Source organism: Triticum dicoccoides, chromosome 6B (assembly GCF_002162155.2).
Source record: "Triticum dicoccoides isolate Atlit2015 ecotype Zavitan chromosome 6B, WEW_v2.0, whole genome shotgun sequence".
Classification (NCBI taxonomy): domain Eukaryota; kingdom Viridiplantae; phylum Streptophyta; class Magnoliopsida; order Poales; family Poaceae; genus Triticum; species Triticum dicoccoides.
The window spans coordinates 9253038-9264144 of record NC_041391.1 but is presented as its reverse complement, the minus strand read 5'-3'; the positions used below and the strand labels follow the sequence as shown (position 1 = coordinate 9264144).

At 42.3% G+C, this 11107-nt stretch overlaps 1 pseudogene; it reads right to left on the bottom strand.

Annotated features, from left to right (window-relative positions):
* Positions 1–10364: 10364 nt before the first annotated feature.
* LOC119327087 lies at positions 10365–10503 on the bottom strand (annotated as a pseudogene).
* Positions 10504–11107: the final 604 nt, after the last annotated feature.

Sequence of the window (11107 nt, the reverse complement as noted above, 5' to 3'; positions counted from 1 at the left end):
TTCTCTTTTCTTTTATTCACTCAAGATCATGGCAAAATAATCAAGCCCTTGATTCAACACTAATCTTTATTATATAGCTCACGGACTCGATTACATAGGGAGATCATAAAGCAAAAACTCAAAACTAAATCATGCCATAAACTTTATTCTACTAGATCAAGATACTTCTAATAGGATCGAACTAAGAAAAACGGTAAAGATAGGAGTGTGATGGTGATACGATACCGGGGCACCTCCCCCAAGCTTGGCAGTTGCCAATGGGAGTGCCCATACCCATGTGATTATATCTCCTTTGCTGGTGAAGAAGGTGGAGGTGATGTTGATGACGCGGGCATGTCATCCATCTTCCAAGGCATGGGCTCACCATCATAGAAGGATGATCGAGTCTCCGGGATCCTCAAATCTGCAGCCAAACTCATCCTTTTGAATATATATTCATACTCACAGTTTTGGTTTTGCAGGTCATAGATTTGGGCTTGAAGGTGTTCGATCTTCTCGTGAAGCTTGAAGATGGTCTCCTCGATGTTGTCGGCATCCAGCTTGTGTTTGTTGGTAAATTCCGCGATCATCATGTGGTTGGAGTTGAGTGCACTTTCCACCATCCCCTAGCACTTGAAAACTTGTTGCTCCATTGCTTTGAGCCTCGTCTCCATGCTTCCGGTCCCCTTGGGTCCCTCAACATCACGGATGTGCAGCAACCCATCACGCATCTCAATGGTTTGAGGGTGTCGCAGCACCTCCGCGAGGTAAGGGTTGATGACCTTCTTGAAGAACTTGTCCTTGGAGGCACTTGGGGATGTCATTGATAATCTAGATCTGTCAGAAAAACAGCTCGAAACAAGAATAGAGGATAATTGCGTGATACAGGGGTCAAAACATTCGGGAGAATATATAATGAATTTTTACCGACCAGAATACGTATCAGGCAAGAAAACAGAGTCCGGAAGGCACACGAGGTGCCCACGAGGTAGGGGGCGCGCCCAGGGGGGTAGGGCGCGCCCTCCACCCTCTTGGGGCCCTGGTGTCCTTCCCGGACTGCTACTTATTTTTCTATTTTTCTAAATATTCCAAAATGGAGAAATATTGCCATAAAAATTGTTTTGGAGTCGTTTTACTTACCATACCACATACCTATTCCTTTTCGGAGTCTGGAACGTTCCGTAAAGTGTCTCTTATGTATTCCTCCAAGGTTACGGTTTCAATAACATTGGTTTCAACATTTATAGGATTACCTAAGATATAAAGTTTGATTCTTTGATCGTTTACCACCTTCGGATTTGTACCTTCGAAATTGTTGATTTTTATGGCACCGGAACGATAGACCTCCTCGATAACGTAAGGGCCTTCCCATTTAGAGAGAAGTTTTCCTTCAAAAAATCTTAAACGAGAGTTGTATAGCAATACATATTCACCTACATTAAACTCACGCTTTTGTATCCTTTTGTCATGCCATCTTTTGACTTTCTCTTTAAACAACTTGGCATTTTCATAAGCTTGGGTACTCCATTCATCCAGTGAGCTAATATCAAATAACCTCTTCTCACCGGCAAGTTTGAAATCATAGTTGAGCTCTTTAATAGCCCAATATGCCTTATGTTCCAGTTCGAGAGGTAAGTGACATGCTTTTCCATAAACCATTTTATACGGAGACATACCCATAGGATTTTTACATGCAGTTCTATAGGCCCATAATGCATCATCAAGTTTCTTGGACCAATTCTTTCTAGACCTATTGACAGTATTTTGCAAAATTAATTTGAGCTCTCTATTACTCAATTCTACTTGACCGCCAGACTGAGGGTGATATGGAGATGCAATTCTATGATTAACATCATACTTAGCAAGCATTTTACGGAAAGCACCATGAATAAAATGTGAACCACCATCAGTCATTAAATATCTAGGGACTCCAAACCTCGGAAAAATAACTTCTTTAGGCATTTTAATAGAAGTGTTATGATCAGCACTACTAGTTGGAATAGCTTCTACCCACTTAGTAACATAATCAACTGCAACTAAAATATGTGTGTATCCATTAGAGGCAGGAAAAGGTCCCATATAATCAAAGCCCCAAACATCAAATGTTTCAATAACAAGTGAATAATTCATATGCATTTCTTGACGTCTACTAATATTACCAATTCTTTGACATTCATCACAAGACAAGACAAACTTACGGGCATCCTTGAAGAGAGTAGGCCAATAAAAACCGGATTGCAATACCTTATGTGCAGCTCTATCTCCAGCGTGCTGTCCTCCATAAGCTTCGGAGTGACACTTGTGTAGGATCTGTTCCTGTTCATGCTCAGGTACACAACGTCTAATAACACCATCTACTCCTTCTTTATAAAGATGTGGGTCATCCCAAAAGTAATGTCTCAAATCATAGAAGAACTTTTTCTTTTGCTAGTATGTAAAACTAGGTGGTATAAATTTAGCAACAATATAATTAGCGTAATCAGCATACCATGGAGTACTACGAGAAGTACTTATAACATTTAATTGTTCATCAGGAAAGCTATCATCAATAGGTAGTGGGTCATCAAGAACATTTTCTAATCTAGACAAGTTGTCTGCAACGGGGTTCTCAGCTCCCTTTCTATCAACAATATGAAAATCAAATTCTTGTAGCAAGAGAACCCATCTAATAAGTCTAGGTTTAACATCTTTCTTTTCCGTAAGATATTTAATAGCAGCATGATCAGTGTGAATCGTTACTTTAGAATCAACAATATAAGGTCTGAACTTATCACAAGCAAATACAACTGCTAAGAGTTCCTTTTCAGTAGTAGCATAATTCCTTTGAGCATTGTCTAGAGTCTTACTAGCATAATGGATAACATTTAATTTCTTATCGAATCTTTGCCCTGGAACAGCACCTACTGCATAATCACTAGCATCGCACATAATTTCAAAGAGTAAATTCCAATCAGGTGGCTGAAAAATAGGTGCAGAGATCAATGCTTTCTTAAGTATTTCAAATGCTTCTACACAATCATCATCAAAGACAAAGGGCATATCTTTTTGTAATAAATTAGTCAGAGGCCGAGAATTTTTTGAGAAGTCCTTAATGAACCTCCTATAAAATCCGGCATGACCAAGGAAACTTCTTATACCTTTGATGTCCTTGGGACATGGCATCTTTTCAATAGCGTCAACCTTGCCTTTATCAACTTCGATAGCTCTTTCAGAAACTTTATGCCCCCAAGACAATACCTTCATTAACCATAAAGTGGCACTTTTCCCAATTCAAAACAAGATTAGTTTCTTCACATCTCTGCAAAACTTGATCAAGATTGCTCAAGCAATCATCAAAATAAGATCCATAGACGGAAAAGTCGTCCATGAAAACCTCACAAATCTTTTCACAAAAGTCAGAGAATATAGCCATCATGCATCTTTAAAAGGTAGCAGGTGCATTACATAAACCAAAAGGCATACATCTATAAGCAAAAGTACCAAAAGGGCAAGTAAAAGTGGTCTTTGATTGATCTTTAGCTGACACAGGTATTTGAGAGAAACCAGAATAACCATCTAGAAAGCAATAATGTGTATGTTTGCATAATCTTTCTAGCATTTGATCGATAAAAGGTAAGGGGTAATGATCCTTTTTAGTAGCCTTATTTAATTTACGGAAATCAATTACCATCCTATAACCTGTAATAATTCTTTGCGGAATCAATTCATCTTTATCATTAGGAACAACAGTAATACCTCCCTTTTTAGGGACACAGTGGACAGGACTTACCCACTGACTATCAGCAACGGGATAAATTATACCTGCCTCCAGAAGCTTTAGTATTTCTTTTCTTACAACTTCTTTCATTTTAGGATTCAGCCATCTTTGATGATCACGAACTGGTTTGGCATCTTCTTCCAAATTTATTTTATGTTGACACAGAGTGGGACTAATGCCCTTAAGATCATCAAGAGTATATCCAATAGCAGCACGGTGCTTCTTCAGAGTTTTCAATAATCTCTCTTCTTCATGCTCTGAAAGGTTAGCACTAATAATAACAGGATATATCTTCTTTTCATCAAGATAAGCTTATGTAAGATTATCAGGCAATGCTTTATGCTCAAACACGGGATCACCCTTGGGTGGAGGAGGATCCCCTAGGATTTCAACATGCAAATTGTGTTTCAGAATAGGTTCCTGCTTAAAGAATACACCATCTATTCGCTTCTTTCATTCATAAACATATCATTTTCATGGTCTAGCAAATATTGTTCTAAAGGATCACTAGGAGGTACGGCAATAGAAGCAAGACCAATAATTTCATCCTTACTAGGCAATTCTTCTTCATGGTGTTTTCTACTAAATTTAGAGAAATTAAACTCATGAGTCATATCATCCAAGCCAATAGTAACAACATTCTTTTCGCAGTCTATCTTAGCATTAACGCTGTTCAAGAAGGGTCTACCAAATATAATGGGACAAAAACTATCTTGTGGAGAACCAAGAACAAGAAAATCAGCAGGATATTTAGTTTTCCCACACAAGACATCAACATCTCTAACAATTCCCATTGCTGATATAGTATCTCTATTGGCAAGTTTAATCGTAACATCAATTCCTTCTAACTCAGCAGGTGCAATTTCATGCTTAATTTCTTCGTATAAAGTATGCGGTATAACACTAGCACTAGCACCCATATCACATAAGCCATGATAACAATGATCTCCTATTTTAACAGAAATAACAGGCACACCTACCACAGGTCTATGTTTATCTTTAGCACAAGGTTTGGCAATTCTAGCGGTTTCACCGCAGAAATGAATAACATGCCCATCAATATTATCAGACAAGAGATCTTTAACAATAGCAATATTAGGTTCAACTTTAATTTTCTCAGGAGGTGTATAAGTTCTAATATTGCTTTTACGAACCATAGTTGAAGCTTTAGCATGATCCTTTATTCTAACAGGGAAAGGTGGTTTCTCAACATAAGAAGTAGGAATCATTATAAGTGACAATCTTTTCTTCAACTTTAGTAGATGCAGGTACTTTTACTTCTATGGGAGGGTGATATTTAAACCACTTCTCCTTCGGGAGATCAACATAAGTAGCAAAGGATTCACAGAAAGAAGCTACAGAGTCAAGTCCATATTTAGTGCTAAATTACGGAAAATATCGGTATCCATAAAACATTTAACACAATCAAACTTAGGTGTTATACCTGACTCCTTACCTTCGTCGGGATCCCAATCTTCAGAGTTGCGTTTAATTCTACCCAATAAATTCCATTTGAATTCAATAGTCTTCATCATAAAAGAGCCAGCACAAGAAGTATCGAGCATGGTTTGATTATTATGAGAAAGCCAGGCATAAAAATTTTGAAGAATCATTTCTCTTGAGAGCTCATGATTGGAGCATGAATATAACGATTTAAGCCTCCCCCAAGCTTGAACGATGCTTTCTCCTTCGCGAGGCCAAAAATTATATATATATAATTGCGATCACGATGAACAAGATGCATAGGATAAAACTTCTGGTGAAATTCCAATTTCAATCGCTTATAATCCCAAGATCCAGTATCATCACATAGCCTATACCATGTCAATGTGTCTCCCTCCAAAGATAAAGGGAAAACCTTCTTCTTGATAACATCATCGGGCATACCTGCAAGCTTAAATAATCCACATATATTAGGTGCTCAGTAGGATGTAATGTTCCATCTCTTGCAAAAGGATTAGCTAGCAGTTTTTCTAACATACCCGAAGGAACTTCAAAGTAGACATTTTCATTTTCAGTAGGTTCAGTAGGTTGAAGAGCAACTCTTTGCTCTTCTGGATGGGGTGAAGATACCCCGAACAAGACCCTCAAAGGATTACTTTCCATAGTAACAAGTGACAGTTAATTTCAGCACACTATATAAATTTTTCCTTACCAAATTCCACCTACATAAGGCGCTTCACTCCCCGGCAACGACACCAGAAAAGAGTCTTGATGACCCACAAGTATGGGGGATCTATCGTTGTCCTTCCGATAAGTAAGAGTGTTGAACCCAATGAGGAGCAGAAGGAAATGATAAGCGGTTTTCAACAGGGTATTCTCTGCAAGTACTGAAATAAATGGTAACAGATAGTTTTGTGATAAGATAATTTGTAACGAGCAACAAGTAACAAAAGTAAATAAAGTGCAGCAAGGTGGCCAAATCCTTTTTGTAGCAAAGGACAAGCCTGGACAAACTTTTATATAAGGAAAGGCGCTCCCGAGGACACATGGGAATATCGTCAAGCTAGTTTTCATCACGTTCATATGACTCGCGTTCGGTACTTTAATAATTTGATATGTGGGTGGACCGGTGCTTGGGTGGTGTTCTTACTTGAACAAGCATCCCACTTATGATCAACCTCTATTTCAAGCATCCTCAACTACAACAAAAGTATTAAGGTAAACCAAACCATAGCATGAAACATATGGATCCAAATCAGCCCCTTACGAAGCAACGCATAAACAAGGGTTTAAGGTTCTGTCACTCTAGCAACCCATCATCTACTTATTACTTCCCAGTGCCTTCCTCTAGGCCCAAATAATGCTGAAGTGCTATGTAGTCGACGTTCACATAACACTACTAAAGCCTAGACAACATACATCTCATCAAAATATCGAACGAATACCAAATTCACATGACTACTAATAGCAAGACTTCTCCCATGTCCTCGGGAACAAACGTAACTACCCACAAAGCACATTCATGTTCATAATAAGAGGGGTATTAATATGCATAAAGGATCTGAACATATGATCTTCCACCAAATAAACCAACTAGCATCAACTACAAGGAGTAATCAACACTACTAGCAAGCTACTAGTACCAATCCCGGACTTGGAGACAAGAATTCTTTGCAAGAGATGAACTAGGGTTTTGAGAGGAGATGGTGCTGGTGAAGATGTTGATGGAGATTGCCCTCTCCCGATGAGAGGAGCATTGGTGATGACGATGGGGATGATTTCCCCCTCCCGGAGGGAAGTGTCCCTGGCAGAACAGCTCTGCCGGAGCCCTAGATTGGTTCCACCAAGGTTCCGCCTCGTGGCGGTGGAGTTTCGTCCCACAAGGTTGCTTATGATTTTTTTTCCTCGACGAAAAACCTCATATAGCAGAAGATGGCCATCGGAGAGCCAATAGGGGGCCCACGAGGCAGGGGGCGCGCCTTGGGGGTAGGGCGTGCCCCCACCCTCGTGGCCAGGTGGGTCCCCCTCTGGTGAACTTCTTCCGCTCAATAATTTTTATATTTTCCAAAAATGACTTTCGTGGAGTTTCAGGACTTTTGGAGTTGTGCAGAATAGGTCTCTAATATTTGCTCCTTTTCCAGCCCAGAATTCCAGCTGCCAGCATTCTCCCTCCTTATGTAAACCTTGTAAAATAAGAGAGAATAGGCATAAGTATTGTGACATAACGTGTAATAACAGCCCATAATGCAATAGATATCGATATAAAAGCATGGTGCAAAATGGACGTATCAACCTTCTATCATCTGGACACCCAGCCCAATCCGCATCAGAGAATGCACTTATTCCAGTTGATGGAGATCTAGATAACTTGAGCCCTATTCCAGTACTTCCCTGAATATACCTCAGTATTCTTTTGATAGTTATCCAATGTAAGGAGGTAGGAGCATGCAAAAATGGACAGACCTTATTTACTGCAAATGATATATCAGGTCAAGTCAAAGTTAAATACTGAAGTGCACCAACTATGCTTCTGTACTTAGTTCCCTCTTCGGGGCTCAACACCTTTCCTTCATGCAATGACAACTTATCAGTGGTAGACATGGGTGTATTGGAAGGCTTACAATCCTTCATGCCTACCCATTTAATTATGTCTCTGGCATACTTGTCTTGAGTTAACATAATACCATCATGCATTTTTTTAACTTCAATGCCTAGGAAATAATGTAACTCTCCCAAGTCTTTAAGTGCAAACTCACTTCTCAAATTCTTTAGCAGAGCTGAGGTATTTTGAGGTTCACCAGTGGAAGCAAAGTTTGCAAACTTGAAGTTTTTCTCATACCTGACTGTCCCATCTTTAAACTTTGATGGTTTCAAAATACCTTTTTGTGCACGTGTAGTCATCAGTAACTGTGCACGATCATGTACCGAATTATCAGCCACAGAAGATCAGAGCCCATCACCTCGTACTCGATCCGACCGAGGAGAGGCGGGCGAATGTCCCTCGAACGCCGTGCTCCTGACTGGGCTTGGATCCCGTGCAGGTGCACTGTGCGGCGCACTGCCTGGGCTCAGGTTCTGTGCGCATGGGCCAGGCGACGCACCATCGGCCCAATATGACGACGAAGGCGTGCCGGGTCCACCCATGCGGGAGCTTGACGCGTGGCGCATGCTAGACGGAAGCGAGGGCGGGTCGGGTCCGCCCGACCAATCACCACCGGTCCCACCCGACCAGGGACCAAAGGGCGCCAGGAGATCTTTCTGGGAATCCGCAGGCGCGTCAATTGGCCCCCTACCACCGAATCTCGCGGGATCAGCGCCCGCAGGTGCAGGTGAATCTGCTTCGTGTTCCGCCCCAGGCATTCACTGTTGCTCCTGCTACTGCATAAGATTATGACGATTTGGAGTGCAATTTTTTTCACTACTGTCTCCGTTAGGGTTAGGATTATTAAACAAATGATCATTAGCAATATGTTCACCCCCTTGATCAGTAGGATTTAATCAATCTAGTGAAAGCAAAAGGATCTCAGCACGAAGACGAGCACCGGCATTAGGATGGAGTGTAGAGAAAGGAAACACATTTTCATCAAACACAACATCCCTTGAAATATAAACACGCCCGGTGGAAATATCAAGACATTTGAAGCCTTTGTGAAGGTTGCTATACCCGAGGAAAGCACACTGCTTGGAGCGAAATTGAAGCTTGTGACTGTTGTAAGGTCTGAGGTTGGGCCAGCAGGCACACCCAAAAATTCTCAAGATAGAATTGTTGGGTTTTTCATGGAAAAGTCGTTCAAGAGGTGTTTCAAAGTTAATCACTTTACTAGGCGTCCGATTTATCAAGTAGGTTGCGGCAATGAAAGCTTCATCCCAAAACTTCAGGGGCATAGAAGCTTGAGCAAGAAGAGACAAACCTACTTCAACAATATTACGATGTTTCCTCTCAGCTGAACCATTCTGTTGGTGTGCATGAGGGCAGGAGAAATGGTGAGGTATAGCTGTTTTGGTAAAGAAGGAGTTGAGTTTAACATACTCCCCTCCCCACTCTATTTGGAGAGCAAGGATTTTGCGATCAATTGTCGCTCTACAAGTTTCTGAAAATCATGAAACTTTTGAAACACCTCGGACTTCTGTTTGATAAGATAGATCCATGTAAATTTACTGAAATCATCTATGAAACTTACATATTATTGTTTTCTTCCTACTGTTTCCACAGCAGGACCCCAAACATCAGAGAACACAAGCTCTAAAGGAAATTTTAATTCATTTATTGACTTTGGATAAGGAAGTTGGTGACTTTTGCCTTTTTGGCATGCGTCATATACAGACTCTTTATTGAAATAACTGGCACACGGCCGATTATTTTGATTAATGACTTTGCTAACAATAAGAGAAGAAGGATGCCCTAGACGTCGGTGCCACCTATCCGGAGATAGCTTGGTAGCACTTAGCACTTGCTTATTGACGTTGGTGCTCATGTGCCTAATTGGGTAGAGACCTCTCCTACCCTTGCCTTGAAGTAGTACCTTCCTCGTTCCCCGATCCTTAACAGAAAAAGAATAAGGGTGAATTTCAACAAAGGAGTTGTTGTCAATGGCAAGACGACTAGCAGAGATGAGACTTTTGTTGGCTTCAGGTACATGAAGAATATTGTTCAAGTAGAGATCACGATCTAGGGTATGAATTGTTGAACGACCAATATGTTTAATATCCATACCTGATTCGCTTGCAGTATGTATCTGCTCATTGCCGTTGTAGCGATCTCGCACGTTCAGCTTCTCCAGATCACCCGTGATATGATCAGTAGCACCACTGTCAAGGTACCAGTTGGTGTCTACGCCATACTGCGGGGCTGCAAGATTGGCCGATTTCTCCTCCACACCTTGGTAGGACTCGTCATATCTTTTACAGCACTTCCATGCCGGATGGCCCATCTTCCCGCAGATCTCACATTGCACCCGAGAAGTAGAGGCATGGTTGTTGTAGTTGCGTCCGCTGCCGCCTCCATTGTTGCGTTTGTGGCCACCGCCGCCACGACCTCCTTGCTTGGAATAGCCACGGCCGCTGCGGTCACCACCATTGCCAGCTTGTCTGCGGCCGTGGTCACCACCTCCGCCGCCTTGCTTGCGGCCTCGGGTGGCACTGTTGGCAGAGGACTGCGACCCGCCGCCATGAAGATTCAGCCTCGTCTCGAAGCTGAGCAGCTGTGAGAAAAGCTCAGCTGCAGTGACCGGCTCCACCCTGGAGCACATAGCAGAAACCACTGGATCGAAATCTTCATCGAGTCCGGCATGGATGTGGGAGACAATGTCTTCCTTGTCCACCCTCTTTCCCACGGCGGTCAGCTCGTCGGTGAGGTTTCTGACCTTCCTGACGTAGTCGATGATGGAAAGGTTGCCCTTCTGCAAGTTGGCGAGGGCGATGCGAACGTTGGTGGTCTGCGATCGAGTGCGAGATGCAAGCATCCCCTCAACCGTGTTCCAGAGCTCCGCCGAGGTGTGACAGGATGGCTATATCACGAGGAAGAGTCGTCAGGAGATAGGAGAAGACTTGTTGGTCTTGCGCATACCAGGTTTGGAAGTCAGGATTCGCCGCTTTCGTCGTGGTCTTGCCGTCAGAGGAGGCCACGTCGATCTGCATGGGCGGCGGCGGCTGCTCAACGTCGAGGTACTTCGCCATCTGGGCTCCCCGGATGGCGGAGAGCACAGTCGCTTGCCACAGGGCTTGATTGCCCTTGGTAAGCTTCTCTGTGGCTATGTGAGCGAATGGTGAGGAGAGGAAGGAACTTGAATACGTCGCTATGGATGAGCTCGAGGATTCTCTGATTACCATGAAAGAAAGAGAGTTGTGGAAGCGTATGCTGTTCGGCAGGGACGCATTCATGTTATTTAGAGATGACAGATTACAAGATAGGTTGCGCAGGTTGTTACT